Source organism: Gorilla gorilla, chromosome 7 (genome assembly GCF_029281585.2).
Source record: "Gorilla gorilla gorilla isolate KB3781 chromosome 7, NHGRI_mGorGor1-v2.1_pri, whole genome shotgun sequence".
NCBI classification, from domain to species: Eukaryota; Metazoa; Chordata; class Mammalia; order Primates; family Hominidae; genus Gorilla; species Gorilla gorilla.
Window position 1 is genome coordinate 31,612,901 of NC_073231.2, and position 19,370 is coordinate 31,632,270.

At 44.4% G+C, this 19,370-nt stretch overlaps 1 protein-coding gene across 9 annotated transcripts in view; it reads left to right on the forward strand.

The window, feature by feature from the left end:
• The window catches only part of PTK2B (protein tyrosine kinase 2 beta), a 148,495-nt gene that overhangs the window by 87,641 nt on the left and 41,484 nt on the right, over nucleotides 1–19,370 (forward strand). The gene's annotated exons all lie outside the window — the stretch shown is intronic.

A 19,370-nucleotide genomic window follows, 5' to 3' on the forward strand; every position in this document is an offset into this window, starting at 1 on the left:
GGGAAATCCAGATTGGTTCTCAGGTTGCTTAGTGGGTAATTTGAACAAAGGAAGCAGGAACTTTTGGGAAAGCTAATCAGCTCTGAGGACATGGGATGAGCCATCTCCAGCTCATAGCCAACCCTTCCCATGTCCTGAAAGCCAGTGTCCCTAAACTCCATGAATGTTTCCTTTGGTTAGTACTGCTGTGCCCTGGCCACATCATCCTGGCAGCCTTCCGTCTGCTATAGCACACACTGTGCTTCCACACACCAGAGCAGAGTGTAATTGATTATGTCACTGTCATGGCCAGTTATCACCATTGATTACAGTTTGATTGGCTCTCTCTGTTTCCTGTAACTGATTTGATTAGGGCCTTGTTTGCTCATCTTTCTGATATAAAGGCACAATTGTGTCCTGAGAGTAAGCCCTGGTCATCTTCCTCCAGGAGGATGTTTTCCTCTCTCTTTATCCACTTCGTGAGTCTTCCTTTGGGTATATCATTTTTGCAAAGAGCTGATGCCATCCACTGTGAATTTTACTAGTTTAATTTTCAGAAGTTAACCTGATTTCCAAGTTTAGGGAGGAGCACCTCATTGTTCTTTTGTGCTGAAAAACAGAGAGCAGCAGGTTAGTTCATATTAGGACATGTTCCATAGAGTCAGCAGTGAAAAGGGTCCTGAAAAAGAGGTAGGATTTAAAGCAGTGACACTGGGGACAGGAAGAGGCTTTCCAAGAGTGGGGAACAGTATATCAAAAGGCAGGGAGGCCTCTGAACAGTAAGTAGTTCAGTTTGACTGGAGTATGGATTATATTTAGAAAAGTATCTAAAATCAAGATCAAAAAGGAAAGTTGACAGCAGAGAATGAAGGGCTTAGAATATCAGGCAGAGAAATTTGGAAATGGACAGGCACTAGGGAACAACACATATTTTTAAGCAGGGGCAAGATATTCCTGGAGTTGTATGATATACCCTGCTGGGTGTTTAAGGGATGAAAGTAACACAACAGGCCTATGGAGAAGGCAATGAGACCCAGACTTAAGAAGAATGGCTTGAGGCATTATCTGGGGTCGGTGGGGAACACAGGTGGAGAACAGAAGTGACTGACTTCCAGGAATATGTCCAAGCCTTCTGATTTTTCCTGCTTCCAATGTCTCCTGCAGGCAAAATGCCACCTGCTTATTGCAAATAGCTGAGGGTTTAAAGCCACTTAGACTTCTAGCCAAGTCCTGCTCCATCCTTACTGGTTGTGTGGCCTGGGACCTAATGATTAACTGATCTGGGCTTCAGTCTTTTCACCCGGGGATCATACTGTAAGGATTGGAGATGGTGGAGGAGAAGCACAAAGCACACAGCAGTGCCCATAACTGGAGGCTATTGATTGTGTGGGTATTAGGTTATTACCCAGCTCAGGAATCTCCAAGGGCCTCTAATTGCCCAGAGAATAAAGTGCAAATTGTCTTCTTTTGATGTCTATCCAGGTATCTGTCTTATTTTCAAATAAAGAAGTAATATGATCAGATTTGTGTTCTAAAACAACAACATGGTGTTCTGCAAGATGTTAAGAAGTGTGCCCTCGGGAAGGGAATGTGTGGTCAAAAAGATTGGGAAATGTTTGATTAAACAATTCTGAACAGATTCTTTTGCAATAAGACTTCTCAGAACCTTAAATAGGCTGATATGCCTGGTAAATCCCTAAGAAGGGCCACAGAGATGATATTTTCTTAAATAAACAATTTCTTATTTGCCTAAAAAACCCTCCTTTTAAACCACTAGATCTCTGAACAATCATTTAGGGAACTTTTTCGCCTAAACTCTGACAGCAGAGAAAAAAAGGATTGAATTAAAAAAAAACAACTGGCGAATGGGAGATGGGTTAGGAGGCTGTGGTCATACTGCAAAAGGAAAATGATGAGGACCTGGACTAAGAGAATGGTGTTGGGAATAGAGATAAATCAACATAATTGAGTACATCTAAGGAGGCAGAGTCAATAGAATTTGATGATTAACTAGATATAGGGAGGGAAAGAAAGGAAGGAGAAAAGGATGACTCAAGCTTTTGCTTGGGCGACTAAATGGGTGTTGGTACTATTCATTGAGATCCAGACAGAGAAAGGGAGGGCGTTCTGAGATTTCAGCTTTACATGTGTTGTGTTTAAAGTGTTTATGAAACACCCCCACGGAGGAACGTGGGTCTGGAGCTCAGGAGGGAGAAAGAATCTAGAGACAAGATTCGGGTGTCATTATGCAATAGATGCCATGCAAATGGGTAGGCTTACCCACAAGGAATGAGTAGAACAGAAGAAAAACAGATCCAGCACGAGGTCAGGCGTTCGAGACCAGCCTGGCCAACATAGTGAAACCCCATCTCTACCAAAAGTCCAAAAAATTAGCTGGGTATGGTGGTGTGCACCTGTAATCCCAGCTACTCAGGAGGCTGAGGCAAGACAATCACTTGAACCTGGGAGGTGGAGGTTGCAGTGAGCCGAGATCGCGCCATTGCACTCCAGCCCAGGCGACAGTGTGAGACTCCATCTCAAAAAACAAACAAAGAGATCCAAGTGGGAAACCTGGGGAAATCGACTGCTAAAAGGCTGATACAGAAAGAGCAGCCAATGAAGGAAAAACAAGAATCAGTCAAGAGAACCAGGAGAACAAGAGCAAGAGAACCAGGAGAACCAGGAGAACAGAATCTGAGGAGCCCAAGGCAGAGGGGGCTTTAAGGAAATAGTGGCTGGTAGTGTCAGATGCTCAGAAAGGACCCCAGACAAGGTTAGAAATAAGTGCATGGCTTTAGCAGCAGGTGCCAGGAATCATCTTTGTTTGGGCAATTTTAGTGGCAAGATGGGGGCAGAACACATTGTGCAATGAATTATAGTGGAGACAGTGATTATAAGTAACATTTAAGAGAGGTTTTGACCAAGAAGGAAAAGAAAGAAGGGAAAGCTAAAGGAACAGTGTTCCCTGCGGAGGGAACAGCATGTGTAAAAGTCCTGAAGTGGGAAGGCACATAGCGGGTTTGAGACTAAGAATTGCTTAAGTTTGGCTATTTAAACCATGTTAACCATTTTGGTTTTCATTCCATCTCTTATGGGAAGCCACTGATATAATTTAAACCTATGAGTGAGATGAGATTGTGCTTTTTAAAGATCACTTGGGTTACATAATGGAAAATGCATTGGAGGAAGGCAGGAATGGATGTGGGGAAATGTTATGTGGCTATTACATTGAATCAAATGAGAGATGACAGTAGCTTAAATTAAGATTATAGCCATGGAGATAGTGATGGTGATGGTGATGATGATGGTGATGGTGACAGTAGTGGTGATGGTAGTGATGATGATGGCAGTAGTGGTGACTGCAGCTAGCACTTTGGAAAGCAATAATATGCATCATCATATTTACTTCTCAAAAGAACCCAATAAAGCACAAACTATTATTATTTCCACTTCATATATAAGGAAACTAAGCACAGAGGATTTAAGCAAATTGCCAGTAAGGGGTGAAGCCTATTTTTAAACCTAGGCAATGCCCTTCCAAAGCCTGCACTCTTAACCACTGTGATCAATGGAGAGAAGTGATTATAATCCATAGAATTGAGGAGATGAAAGGCTTTTGTAATGACAGGAGATTCATGAATGAGGAAGAGGGAGGTGTGAAGAATGGCAGCCCTGGTCTGGGTGGTCAGGGTCCCATTGCCTAAGATGAAAAACACTGGAGGAGAAATCCACTGCAGAGTGGGGAGTTCACATGCCCAGTTTTGGACCTGTGGAGTACAATTGAGACACATTAACATCTTCACATGGAAATGCTGAGTAGATCCTTGGATACATAATTCTGGAGGAGGGAGCCAGGTTGGTCGTAGACACTTGAGTGAGGTCAGTCCAACCATCTGGTGGTTGAAGCATGGCTGTGAATGAGATCATTTGGGAAGGGGTTCTGACTTACTCCATCATCCACTCCACAAATGTTTGTTGGATCCTCCCATGTGCCTGGCACCACGGTAGCATGGCCTAGGGTATTAGCATATCCCAAAACACAGGTGTACTCCCTGCTTTCGTAGGGCTTCCTGGCCAAGAGTGAGACTGACATGGACTCACACTAATGAATGAACCTTCTCAATCTGAAGCATATGCTCCTACAGGAAAACATAGGTCTTGTGAGAACAGGTCACCATCATCATCTCCATGGCTACAACCTTCATTTAAGCTACTGTCATCACTCATTTGATTCACTGTAATAGCCACATAACATCTTCCCACATCCATTCTTGCCTTTCTCCAAAGTATTTTCCATTGTGTATCCCAAGTTATCTCTAAAAAGCACAATCTTATGTCACTCCTAGGTTGTGAGAGCAAGACTGGGTTTACATGCAGAGGAGCAGCTTTGCTGTGTAGTGCCTGTTTGGGGATGCAGTGTCCAGGTGGGAGTCCAAGCCCAGCTTCCTTGTCTGGGACCCTCTTGGAGCAGCCCTTCTTCTCTCTGCTTCCTGACTTCTTTTTGCAGTCTCCTTTCCTAGCTTGGCTTTATCTTTTGATGGATTTTTCTACTTCCATCTTTGTATCTTCCTTTCCTCATTTTCCCAGTACTCAGAATGCTGCCAGCCCTTTCAAATTTGCCAAGCACATGTCCTTCCCCAAGAACACTTCTGAGATCCTGACACCCCCACATCGGAGTGTCTGATCAAATGGAAGCAGTCGCGAATCGCCCTGAACAGTCCACATGGCAACACATTTCCAAAACATAGTTACTCCATGCATATTTGCTGATTTCATGTTTTGGTCTTTATTCTCTACTTTTTTTTCTGCAGATGTAGTAGCTTCATGGTGATTTCTCCATGTCGTAAAAAGCTTTGTGAATAAGCGCTGGCCCCTGTGCCTAGGACCTAAAAGAAATTAGGCAGGTGTTGCAGAGAACAATGAGAAATTGATTTTGCTCTTCTGGATTTTCTATTTCCTTTTTGTTTGATATTCATAGGAAATTGTGTTTGTTTAGGAGCTCTGAATTTCTGGAGCAAGCAGAGGCTCATATCATTATATTTTTCTCTACAGTGCTAATTTGCTTGTCTGGGAAAAGGGGTAAGATGACACTGAAAACAACTGGCAGAGCGGCACCCAGACGTGCCCACACAGGGCGGCTCTCTTTGGCTCTCGCTGCTGCTGCTGCTGCTCCTCCTCCTCCTCCTCTTCTTCTTTCTTTGTTCTTCTTTCTTCTCTCTTCTTTCTTTTTTCTTCTTCTTTCTCCCTTCTTTCTTCCTTTTCTTCTCTTCCTCCTCCTCCTCCTCTTTCTCCTCCTTCTCTGCCTCCTCTTCCTCCTACTTCTCCTCCTCCTCTCTCTGTCTGTCTCTCCTTCCTTTCCCTCTCCTTTCTCTTCTTCTCAAGCCATACGTCCTGATTTGTCTCATCCCCAGTTTCTATACATTGCCCAGGGATGACTATCCTCAGTGCCCCTGTCCTGCCAGTCTCAAATGTATCATAATATGGGTGATAATGACACGATAATGACATGGTCACCTTCGTCTAAGGCCCTGCTCTCTCCTCTCCCTGCCTGGCACACTGACCGGCTGGCTCATGGTGTTTTCTCCCTCCAGCTTCCTCCAGTTGACCCACCCTTTTCATGTGCTCATCTCTGCCTATCACAAGACCATCTTTTCTCACCCAGGAAGGCATTGAGCAGAAGCAGAGATATTCATCTGGGGTATGGTGTTGTTCAGAGGTGCCGATGGAGCCCTCTCTCTCAGCCAGTTTCTACCAAGCTGGAAACCTGGGTTCAAGATTCATCCTTGTTTTGTCCTGAAGCATCACCCCACTCAGAATTCACATTCACATCCTCAGGAGGGGCAGAGGCTGCAGCCATCCTGTGCCCTCCCTGCCCAGTCTGGATGCATCCCTCCCACCCGCAGCAGGGACTCCAGGTTGCACGGGTGGCCTTGGGCATTGCTTGCCTGGTGCATGAGGAAGGCTGTCCAGTTCCAGATGCAGCCTGGTCCACACACACCTGTCCTCACCACCACCCGTGTGCATTCAGTGATCATACAATCCCTTCTAGAAATCCCCAGAGGCAGACTGCAGATGTCAGACTTTCCATTGACTTTCCCCTTCGCTCCTTACACCCATCACACACTCATCCCAGTTAGCTTTGAGTTTAATCTGTTGTTACTCAACCAGACACAAGGTGCACAGGGTGTTATGGACTGGATATTTATGTCCCCTCACCCCCAAATCCATATGCTGATGCCCTAACACCCAGTGTAATGGTGTTTGAAGGTAGGGGTATTGAAAGGTAATTGGGCTTAGGTGAGGTCGTGAGAGTGGGGGCCCTATAATGGGATTAGTGTCCTTATAAAAGAGGAAGAGGCTAGATTCCTCTCCCTCTCCCCCTCCCTCCCTTCCTCTCTTTCTCTTCCTCTCTCTCTCTCTCTCTCTCTCTCTCTCTCTCTTAGCCATGTGAGGACAGAAGGAGAAGGTGTACTTCTGTAAATGAGGAAGCTCACACCAGGAACCAAATCTGCTGTACCTTGACCGTAGACTCCCAGCTCTAGAGCTGTTTAGAAATAAATGCTTGTTGTTTAAGGCACCCAGTCAGGGTGATTTGTTAGAGCAGCTCAAGATGACCGGGACACAGGCCAGCAGTTCCCTGTGCCTGGAAGAGCAGTCTCAGGCACACAGGCCATTGGCTCAGTTTCTCTGTATCTGGAACAATCTCTGTCACCCTCCTTCAGATGCTGCTAGAGTAGGGCCCAAGGTCACAGTGCAAGAGGTAGGGAGGAGGAGGTTGCTTGTCCTGGTAAGTTGCCATTTTTGAAAGAAAAGTTACCCTAGAGAGAATAAAATGGAAGCACACAAGGCTAGTCTCCCATGCATGAAAATAGTCCCTGAAAAAGAAGAAAGGGTTCATCCAGGAAACCACAACCCAGTGCCACGGTATTTAAAAAGGTATATTCACAAGGACCTTCTGCACCCCCTCCCTGTTTCCTGTGTGTGCTCTGCAGGCCAGCCCACCCCCACACAGACACCTACAGAGGCCAGCACAAGGTAGACACGCAGGTTCCGGGCCTTTGTGGATCTCCACGCCCACATTCATTGCATCCACAAATTGGCAGTCAGGTGCCTGGGCTTTCATTTCTATTTTTAATCTGGTAGTTGCATTGCTGAATGTCCTTGTTAGAGACTTTTATCACCTCAAAATGAATGCTTTCAGGGTGTTAAGTTATGCTCACTTGTATTATTTTGTTCTTCAATCACTTTTTTTAGAATGATCCCTTATATGTGTTGCAAACTCAGAATGTATATAACCAGTGTATCAGTTTTCTATGGCTGCCACTGCAAATTATCACAAACCTGGTGGTTTACAATAGAAATGATTCTCTCACATTTCTGGAGGCCGGAAGTCCTAAATCAAGGTGTCAGCAGGGACTCAGTTCTCCTGAAGGCTCTAGGGGAGGATCTCTCCTTGCCTGTCCCAGCTTCTGGTAGCTCTAGGCATTTGCAGCTTATGGATACTTCACTCCAACTTCTGCTTCCATCTTCACGTGGCCTTCTCCTCTCTCTGTCTCTTTTCTGTATCTTTTACAAGGATGCTTATCATTGGATTTGGGGCCACTCAGTCCAGAGTGATCTCATCTTGAGATCCTTAACTTAATTACATTTGCAAAGCCCCCCATTTTTTTTTCCAAATGAGGTCACATTCACAGATTCTGGGGTTAGGACATGGACATATCTTTTGGGGGCCACCATTCAACCCATTATGACCTTCAATTCAGATCATAGTATCTGTCACTGGTACCTCCATTCAGGCACACACAGACCAGTGTACCCAGATGTACAGCAGTGAGTGGGCCTTTTGTCCATTTAAAAGCTTTAATTATGTCATTTTGGGGTATGTGCAGAAGAAAATAGAGGCTCACCGAATGTGTGAGTCAGCTCTTCTCCCCAGGAGCCGTTCCACACCTCCTGGAAGTCGGCAGCGGGAAACGTGTAGGGGCCCTTGCACATTGTCATGGTTCTCACGATGATTGGGGCTGGGGCTTGGCATTTGGTGGGTGGGCTGTTGCCATGGATGAACAGTCCCATACAACAAAGAATCCTCCTGCCCCAAGTGCCAGTGGTACCCTGTTGAGATTCACTGATGTGAATTAGGAAGCATTATGGTACCATGAATGCTCTGAACCCAGTCCCCACGTGAAAAATAAAACTTTACCTGTCATGTTGAAGCGACACTTGCCCCTCCTGCTCTGAGGCAGACACTGCATGTCACCCGAAAGAATGGTATAGTAACTGCTTTAAAAGATATTTTAGTAGGGGGGCTTTGGGGGGAAAAATCTGTGAAAGCCACCTGGTACTCTCCCAACTGATCTTTATTGTTCTTCATCCCTCCTCAATCTCAGCGTGGCATCAAGAACACTTCCTACGGTTTATGGGTAAATCAGAATTTTTGACAGAACGGTCTCATTTTTAACAGAACATTTTTATTTTTCAGAGACACTTATATTCTGCTCAATATAGTGAGCAGAAAGAAAAGGCCTTTTAAAGAAAAGGCCTTTTGTTAACCTTTTCAGCCTTTTTTCTGCCTTCTCAGAACTCTACTTCCCGTCTTCACACACAGCAGAAGGTGCAAGGGAAGAGCCTGCTATCCAGGCCCTGGGAACATAAAACCCTTCATGATTCTCTTGCTCCAAACAGAGGAGGAAGTCGTTTTTCTTTGCCCTGGGAAGATAAAACCCTTCATGATTCTCTTGCTCGAAGCAGAAGGAAGTCATTTTTCTTTGCATTGTTCATCTCGGTCACTGGCATGGCCGGATCAGCCGTGGTCATGACCTGATCATCCTATGAGGCTCCTTGACTGCACTTCACCCACCTGCTGCTGGTGCTGGCTCCAGCTCACAAAAGGCCTCAGATCCCTTTCTTCAGGGATTGCTTCCTTCAACCACCTGTACCCCTCTATAGGGCTCAGCCTTTGGAAGCCTTTAGAGCCACTACTGGACAGTTGCTTCCAGGAGGTGGGTCTCCCCAGGTGCCAGTTCCCACCCAGTCAGGGGAGTCAGAGGAACCTCTGGCCCAAGGACCCCGGACTCCATTTCCAGCTCACATCTTCATGTCTTAATTCTAGACTTCTTGGGTTAATCAACTCCTCAGGTTGACTTGACCCTTGAGCCATGTTCGTCCTTCCCCCCTTGCCCATCACAATGCTAGCTACCGTTTTTTGAGCACCTGCTCTGCACCTACCATTGTGCTAAGCTCTTAGGTGTCTGTAACCCACATAAAGCCAGCCAGTTGTTCTGACCTTGAAGCCAGTCTCAGTACAGCATCACGTTCCAACATATATTAGTCTGCCATCTAAAAATAACTGGAAATCCATTTAAATCTTTACTGTAATCTCTTTGAGGGAGAGAACTATTGGGGCTCAGAAAACAATATCCCCAAATGAAGGCCTCAGCAGCAGCCTCAGAAGCAAAAGTTTTTCTCTGACTTTCTCCTGCCCCCTGTCTCTCAGCCCCACTCTCCCCCGAGGTGCCATAGAAACTAGGATTGTCTTCCCCAAGGTGGGTCATAGAAACCAGAACCTCTTTTCCCCCACAGAAATCCGGCCATAAAACCTAAAAATATTCCATGTAAAAACAGGCCATAAAGAAATTATCTGACCTACATTGTTAGACTATAGGTCATAAGGCCTTGATTCCAGAGAGGGCCTGCCCTGCACCCAGCAGGAAGGAACACTGCTCAGAGAGGCCCAGAAGAATCTAGACAGACAGGCCTGTCTGGGTTTCCCCACTCAGCCTGTTAACATTAGATCAGACCCTTCTCCTCCAATCATATTTCTACATGACTGTCCATTGTTTGCTAAACCTAAGCATAAAAATGGACAATTTCTCCTCTATTTTTGGGTCTTCATTCTGAAGGTACCTGAGTATGCATATTAAGTAAATTTGTATGCCTTTTCTCCTTTAATCAATCTGCCTCATTTCAGTGATTTTTTTCAGTGAACCTTTAGGAAGCCAAAAGCCTTGGCCCCCACAGGGGATATCACTGGGGGATCACTGTCCAGATAGGTAGTAAAATTTATTAAAATTCTCATAACCATATACCAATTAAAAGTAAAACAACTGTCTGCGTCTGTCTAACCCAAGGTCAGACATGGAGCATTGTTTTAGCTCTAACTGGTCAATGTCTGTATTAGTCTCCTAGGTCTGCTGTAACAAAGCACCACAAACAGAGTGATGTGAAACAACAGAAAGATATTGTGTCACAGTTCTGGAGGCTAGAAATTAAAGATCAAGGTGTCAGCAGGGCCGTGCTCCCTCTGAAGTCCATAGGGGAACCCGTCCTTTCCTCTCCCTGGCTGGTGATTCACCAATGGTCTTTGACACTCCTTGGCCTGCAGCTGCATCACTCAAGTCTTGCACCATCTCCCCGTGTGCATGTCTCTCTCTGCGTTCACACTTCCCCCTTTTTTAAGGACACCAGTCATTTTAGATGACAGCCCACCCGAATGACCTCATTTTAACTCGATTAGTCTGTAAACACTCTATAAAGTCCCGCGCTAAGGCACTAGAGGTTAAGATTTCAACATATCCTTTTGGGGAACCACAATTCAACCCATATGGTATCTTACTAGATAGATGTATAAAGTTTTTTGGAATCCAGGGGAAGAAACAAAAACCTTATCACAGGGAGTCAGGGAAGGCTTCCCAGGGGCCCTCATAGTGCTCTCTGGGCCTTAAAGCATAACAGGGAGCTCACCAGGAGGAAAGGACAAGGGGGAGAGGGGAGCCAGGGGTCCCCCAGGCAGGAAGAATTAAATGTGTTCAGCACAGAGGAAAGCAAGAGCATGCTGTGTTGGGGGGAAGAAAGAGAGCAACTTTGGAGACCAGGCACAGAGCACACTGTGGGTACAGAGGGGATGGGACTGGAAAGAACATGTGGGAAAAAACCCCAAAGGGAGATTTACGCCTTGTGTTCATTAGTTTGGGTCTTATCTGATTGTACAGAAAATGAGGAACCAATGAGAGATTTTCCATCAAAATCACCTGCATTGGTTTTGTCCTCAACCTCAGAGTGACACCTTCTTAAATAAAATGTAAGCAAGACTTATTTTTATTTTTGAGACAGTTTTACTCTTGTGGCCCAGGCTGAAGTGCAATGGTGCGATATCGGCTCACTGCAACCTCTGCCTCCCGGGTTCAAGTGATTGTCCTTCCTCAGCCTCCCAAGTAGCTGGGTTTTATAGGCATGCACCACCATACCAGGCTAATTTTTGTATTTTTAGTAGAGGCAGGGTTTCACCATGTTGGCCAGGCTAGTCTCGAACTCCTGACCTCAGGTGATCCTCCTGCCTCGGCCTCCCAAAGGGCTGGGATTACAAGTGGGAGCCACCATGCCTGGCCTAAGACTTTTTTTCAACAAAAGCTTAAGTGTAGTTTATTTATTAAAATGTTAAGTATAGTCATCTTACTAAAACAAACAAACAAAAAAGAATACTTTGAAAAGAGTAAGGAGGGTGAATTGAATTAAGCCTGGGAAGCAGTTTGCAGGCCACTGTCCCAGGTGGGGTTCCTGGGAAGCAGACCTGGGTGGGAGGCTTGCATTGGAGGAAGCGTGTTGATGGGAGCTCCCAAGGCACACAGCTAGTGGGAGGGAAGAAAGCAGGATGGGGCAGAGGAAAAAGTTGGGCTGCGATGCAGCCACAGCAAAGGCCTCAGCCCATTCCACTGGAGCCTTAGAGCCCAGAAGAGCTGTCCCAAATCAGGATGAAAGGACATAGGTATTATGTGTGTTCACCAGTCACTCGATATGGATGGCCCCTAGGAAAGGTGTGACCTTAGGCAAGGGCCACTCTTTGAGTGAGAGCAATCCTGGTGGAGGACAGTGGGAGACTCAGCTGTCATGTTGTTTTCAAAAACCCAGCCACTAACATCAAACATGTTTAATAAGCTTATTAAGAAAAAAGCCAAAAAGATTAGGTATTTTATTAGAAATAGGTGAGCCTGAGAAAATAGTGAGACAATAGAGATCACTGAAGAAAGTTATAAATGGATGAGCACTGACAAAAGAGAAGGAAAGTGAGCTGAGTAATTAATTCATTCAACCACCTTTTCCTTTTTGGAAGTAGATTATCCAGAGCACAGAGACAAGCCATCCGGTCCTGTTGCTTCTTTGTTTCTGACCTGTAGGAAGAAAGGCCAGAGAATAGGGAGAGAGGCAAAGGTAGTTTGAAGTCTTTACACTCTTTACACTATTTGATAAAGCAACTAAATCAGTGTTAGCCAAGCAGGAGGAAAAGCTATAGACATTTTAATGTTTGCAAGAAAGCATTCAAAGGCTCTTAATAACTAGGCTGTGAGCCATGGGCAGTCAGAGAGCCTGGAAGCCCTCCTGTGGGAAGAAGCAAAGGTCTTCCTGTAGCAAAAAACAGTCCTGGGCTTACCTAAATAGCAACTGATAAAATTAAGACAGTTTTTAAAAATCATGGCACATATGGCAATCTAGTGAATAGATAATCATTATATACTGTCATTTTTAAAAAGTGATTTATTAATAGAGAAAGAAATATTGACTCAGTGGTAGCGGTCAAGGAGCTCTGGGTGGAGTGCTGATCTTGCTGCCCCCACTGTTTGCTTGAGAAGCTGTTTACATATTAGAATGATAAAGAAGAGGATTCAGGCTGAGGAAGGCAGGGCTCGTGCAAGAGCCAATGCAGGTGAGAGCATGTCAAATCTCAGCACTTACCTTTCTGTTACCCCAATCTGGCCACCCCCCTGAATTCACACCATACCTTTCCTCCTACCTATGAAATGTAAGAAGCTCCTTGAGGCAAGGGCCTATGTGTGTGCACGAGAGCCCCTAGCTCTGTTTTGCATAGTGAGTATGTCATAGACAGTTGCTGATGGTTTGAATGAAGAAGCCATTCTGCAGCTTAACATGATGAGGCTGGAGGGCTGCAGAGAGGGGACTGTGGCTCAGGGAGCTTGTCATCCTATTGGAAGTACATGTCAAAATTGGGTTCTCACCCTCGTTTGTATGACTCCAAAGTTAGAGCTCTATCTGTGTCACTCATGGTCAAAAACCTTGTTTCCCCCACCTTCTGTGTGCCTAAAGGATTGGCACACTTTGCAAGGCAGTCCTGCCACAATGCACTTCTAGAGTTAGCTCAGACTTCACAGGCTGAGGGTGCATCCTCCACAAGACTCCCTCCCCTCACACCCCAATTGCAAGCTCCAGGATTCCTAGGCCATTCACACTTCTGACCAACTGGCTACAAGTTTGGGGGTTTCCACTATCCCAGCAGGTTCAACAGTTTCCTAAAACAACTCACAGAATGCAGGAAAGTGCTATCCTTACAGTTTATCATATAAATGAGAGCCATATCATATAAATGAAGAAACATAGAGGACAGGTCTGAGGGACCCCAAACAGGAAGGTTTCATATCCTCAGAAGGCTTTGCCCTCCAGACACACCAACAAGGTGTGCATCACCAATCAGGAAGTTCACCTGAGCTTTGGTGCCCAAGAATTTATTAGGCCTTATTATACAGGCATCGTTGATTGATTGGTTGGTTGATGGAATCACTGGCCACATAATTGGACTCAATCTCCAGCTCCCCTTCCCTCCCTGGAGGTCAGGCTGATACCATGTGGCTCAAAGCTTCAACTCTCTGATTACCTGGTTGGTCTTTCCAGCATTGCAGCCCCCATCCTGAGGCTAGCAGGGACCCACCATGAATCACCTCATTAGTGTAGATTCAGGTGTAGTCTGAAGAACCCACAGTGAAGGACAAAGGCCATCCTAACTCTTGGGAAATTCCAAGGGTTTAAACACCCCCTCTGCAGAACCAAGGACAAAAACTCATCAAATTCTTTATGATACACCATCAGTAACCAGCAGTGGTGACATTGGTGGCAGGTGCTCCCTGTCCCCCAAGAACTTCAGGTTTGCCCCTCAGGAAAGAATGCACCACTGGTAAGAATCTGCCCAGCACCAGGCACCTCCCAAATAGCACATTTCATGCTTAGAAAGCTCCCAAGGTCTTCCTTACCTGAAGCTGAAATGTATCTTCCTATGAAGATATGTTGGGTGAAGAGTCTTTTAATGAATTTCAACCCCAAGGACCTCGAGTTAAATTTTCCTCCACCATGTCTACAACAGAAATTGGTTGCTTCTTAGAAGGAAATCTGAAAAAAAAATTTTGTGCAAGCAGAGTCCTGGAGAGTTTCACCAACTAGAATCATTAGCTGGATTTAGTCTGACCCCTCTCAGAGACTATGGGTAGGGGAGAAGCTGCACGGCCGTGTCTGGCCTGATACAAATCTTATTCAACCCCTTGATATGGTGCCTTTACTTCTCATGTGGCTGGGAATCTCCCTCACCAGAGTCTCTTCTTTTTATTTTGAAATTATTTCATACTTTTTAAAAAGTTGGAAAAAAAAAAAAACCAGGGCTAAGGACTCCCATATAGCTTTCTCCCAGATCCTCAGTGGTTTAAATTTATCATTTTCTGTATTGCCAGCTCAGTCTCTTCATAAGCAGGCATACATGCATACACATATACAAATATGCCCATTATCATTATTCTGTTTTCTGAACTATTTGAGAGCAAGTTGCAGCATTGCTGCCCCATCACCGGAATGCTCCAGGGTTTATCTCCCCAAACAGGGACATTCTCCTACAGAAGATGTGCTGCATGCATCTAAATCAGGAAGTCAGCGTTGCTATAACACTACCTTCCACACCATAGACGCCATCCAGATTTTACCAACTGTCCCAGCAGTGTCTGTTTTTCCTGTCTGATCCAGGAGCACACATTGCACTTAGCTGTCATATCCCTTTAGTCTCCTCCAATCTGGGAGAGTTCCTAAATCCAAAAGAGTACAGGCCTTTTGTTCTATAGGTCCCTGAGGAGGCTCTTCATCCTGGGTCTCTGGTCTCATGACTAGATCAGGCCACAGACTCATGGCAGGAAGATCTCAGCAACCTTGCTGCTCTCTTCTTGGTGCATCGAGACAGGAAGCCCGCTGTGCTTACCTGTTCCACCACTAGGGATGTAAACCATGATGATCGGTTGTTTGTGTCTGCCAGGTTTTTTTGTGCATTTGCTTAGTACATTCTGAGGTTGAATGCCCTGAGACCATGTCAATATCCTATTCATCATCAAACCTCCACCCTCCAGCTTCATCACCCATTGATGAATCCTGCCTGAATCAACCAACACTGAGTTTGTTGCCAAATGGTGACTTTCTATTTCCATCCTTTCTTCTACATTTATTTCTTGGCATTCTACACAAGGAAGAGTATTTTCTTCTTCCCCAATTATTTATCTGTCTTAGATTCTCTTTTATTTGGCAGGATGTAACTCATTCCTATCATATATTTTAATACTTCAGTAATCCTAGATGTGGCCGATGTGAGTTCCTTCAGGCTAATCCTGATTTGTGGTTATGTGTCCCCAATGTTCTCTCAACACTTTGTTTTTATATGGCACAAAATAATGTTCCAGGCGCATCTTGTACTTTTCCCCCTAGCCCTGGAATCAGCCATTTCTGCAAGGAGCTTTGGATTCTTTAAGTGGAGAAGGATATTTGAAAACTGCAACTTGGTGCTGGGGTGTGCAATCACTATCGGCTGTCACTGCTTCTTCTTTTTTTTTTTCAGACAGTCTCACTCTGTTGCCCAGGCTGGAGTTCAGTGGTGCAATCTCTGCTCACTGCAAGCTCCACCTCCTGGGTTCACACCATTCTCCTGCCTCAGCCTCCCAAGTAGCTGGGACTACAGGCATCCACCACCACACCCGGCTAATTTTTTTGTATTTTTTAGTAGAGACGGGGTTTCACCATGTTAACCAGGATGGTCTTGATCTCCTGACCTCGTGATCCTCCCACCTCAGCCTCCCAAAGTGTTGGGATTACAGGCATGAGCCACCGCGCCCGGCCGGGCTGTCACTGCTTCTAAGTCCTTTCCATAAATGAAGCTCAGTTTCTCTCTGTCTCTCTGTGTGTGTGTGTATGTGTGTGTGTTTGTGTGTGTGTGTATCTCTTTCTATCTATAAAACCGTGAGTCACACCTGTACCTCCAATTCCAATCCTTCACCTCCAAAGATTTCAAAAATGATGAGATAGGTTGGCTAGACTCTCTAGGCTCCCCATCTCCATAAGAGTTTCCCATTATCCTCAATACATTTAGTTCTTTGCTCACTCCCCCTGTTTGGTTACTTCTTTGCTCACTCCCCCTGTTTGGTTACTTCTTTGCTCACTCCCCCTGTTTGGTTCTTTGCTCACTCCCCCTGTTTGGTTACTTCTTTGCTCACTCCCCCTGTTTGGTTACTTCTTAGCTCACTCCCCCTGTTTGGTTCTTTGCTCACTCCCCCTGTTTGGTTACAATCTCCTAATCACTCCAACCATCTCTCTTGGCCCAACTCCTTTGACCCCTGACCCTGCCACCACCTCCAAAGGAAGGAAAAAGAAAAGAAGATAGAAAGGTAGAGAAAGAGAAAAATAGAATGAATTTTGCTTTGTTTTCCCAGTCTGGTTTACAGAGCACCAGTCTGCGTAGGAGATTGCTGTGTCAAAATAAGGCTAATATTTTGTTGTTTGGGGGGCTATTTTTTTGTTTGTTTGTTTTTTAGTATTTACCTTGGGCCAAGCACCGTTCTATGGAGTTTTATCTAATTTAATCCTCATAAAAGCATTCCAAATTGGTACTATTATTTTGTCCATATTCTAGATGAGAAAACCAAATCCAGAGAAGTTTAGTATGTACCCAAGCATATCCAGCTGGGTGGTGGTGGTGGGTGGATGGGGCACTGCTGCAGCCTGGCACCAGGGCTCGTACTCCTGGCTATTGCTAGTCTGCATTTCAGTTATCCATGACTTAAAAGGTATTCTCTGCTCCCCAACCCTCTCCCATTTGCAGAGAACACAGATTTGTTAATAAAATAGCACAAATATTTCAAAAATGATGGGATAGCTTGGCTAGGCTAATCTTTCTCCAGATAACAATGAGAAAATCTGGACAAAACATAAAAGGGAACTGTCTGCAAGCACTGGTGAGTGCCCATAGCAAGCACAAACTAAAAGGAAACCTGCTCTTGAGAGCTAAACTGTGATGAATGAGATCTGCAAGTTTGTGGCTTTTTGCCTGAGAGAACTTTCCAGTCTGGAAGGGGGCTCCAGGGGCAAAAATCTGCAGCCTTACTAGCTTAAAGTGTCAGAGGATACAATATGAGATTGGCAGAGCAGCAAGAAGATTAGCAGAAAATCATGGAGAGGGTAAGCCCCAAAATAAAACATTAATTTTTAAAAATAATTTATAGAAGCAAATTTATAAACTACTTAGAAATAAATTTAACAAAAGACCTGTACAATATATATGTTGAAAATGATAAAACATTACTAAAAGAAAATAAAGAAGACCTAAATAAATAGAGAGATATGCCATGTTCATGTATTACAGGCATCAATGCTGTTAAGATGCCAATTCTGGCCAGGTGCAGTGGTTCATGCCTATAATCCCAACACTTTGCGAAGCCAAGGTGGGAGGATCACTTGAGGCCCAAGAGTTCAAGTCCAGCCTGGTCAACATAGCATGACCCAAACTCTATAAAAATTTAAACATTAAAAAAAAATGCCAGTTCTCTCCCATTAAGCTATAGATTTAACACAGTCCCACTCATAATGCAGCAGACTTTTTTTTTTTTTTTTTTTGAGACGGAGTCTCGCTGTGTCACCCAGCCTGGAGTGCAGTGGCGCGATCTCCGCTCACTGCAAGCTCTGCCTCCCGGGTTCACGCCATTCTCCTGCCTCAGCCTCCCGAGTAGCTGGGACTACAGGCGCCCGCCACCATGCCCGGCTAATTTTTTTTTGTATTTTTAGTAGAGACGGGGTTTCACCATGTTAGCCAGGATGGTCTCGATCTCCTGACCTCGTGATCCGCCCGCCTCGGCCTCCCAAAGTGCTGGGATTACAGGCGTGAGCCACCGCGCCCGGCCTGCAGCAGACTTTTTAAAAAGAAAGTGGCCAGCTGATTCTAACATTTATGTGGACATGCAAAGACCTAGCCCAATAATCTAGGGGATGGGGAACAGCAGAAGACTTAACCCTATTTGACTTCAAGATCTCACGTAAAGCTACAGTAATGCAGACAGTGTGGTTGACATTGGTACAGTATAGACAAAGATCAATAGAAAAGAAATGAGAGTTCAGAAATAAACCTAGATGGCCAAATGATTTTTGACAAAAGCAGTTCATTTGGGAAGGGAAAGTCAACAACCAATGCTGAACAACCGTAGATCTATATTTTTGAAAATGAATACCATATACAAAAATTAATTCACAATAGATCACAAAACTAAAAATTAAAACCATGAAGTTTATAAAAGAAAACATGGAATATCTTCATGACCTGGAGGCAGGCAAAGATTTCTTAGGATACAGAAAACGCTAACCATGAAAGAAAATGTTGACAAGTTAGACTCTGTCAGAAGACATTGATTAGGCAATGTAGAATAGGCACACTACAGACCTGGAGAAAATATTCATAAAATACATCATACAAAATACTTTTACCTAGAATGTATAAAAGTCTCCTACAACTCTCCTGCAAATGAAAACACAACAGAAAAAATGGGGAAAAGATTCAAACAACCACTTTACAAAGGAAGGTATATGAATGGCCTATAAACACATGAAAACATGTTCAATATCATTAGTCATCAGAGAGATGCAAATTACAAGCACAATGAGACACTACGCACCCACTGAGATGGCTAATATTAAAAAGACTGACAACACCAAATGTTAGTGAAGATGTGGTGTAACAGAAGTCTCATGTCACAGGAGAAATATAAAATGGAATAATCCTGACAGTTGCTCATAAAGTCAGACATACATCTATCTTTGATCCAGTAATTCCTCTTCTCAGCATTTATCCACAGGAAATCACAATGTATATTCACAAAAATACTTGCACATTAATATTCATAGTAGTTCAATTCACAATAGCCAAAAATTAGAAATAGTCCAGGTGTTCGGAAGCAGAGGACCGAATCAATATATTGTGATTCATTTACAAAGCAGAACATTACCGATCGATAAATAGGAATGAATTTCTGATATATGCAACAACATGATGGATCTCAGACATTATGCTGAGTGAAAAAAGACACCAAAAAAGTGTATGCTAAATGATTCCATTTATATAAAGTTCTAGAACAGGCAAAACCAATTGAAAGTGGTGGGGGTAGGGTAAGGTTGACTGGAGAGGCGGGAGGTAGTGGGGCCATGAGGGTGGACTAAGAAGGGATATGGGGGAGTTTTCTGGGGATCTGGAAAGTTCTATACCTTAATTGGTATGTGGGTTACACAGTTGTATTCATGTGTCAAAATTGTATAGCTACAATTTA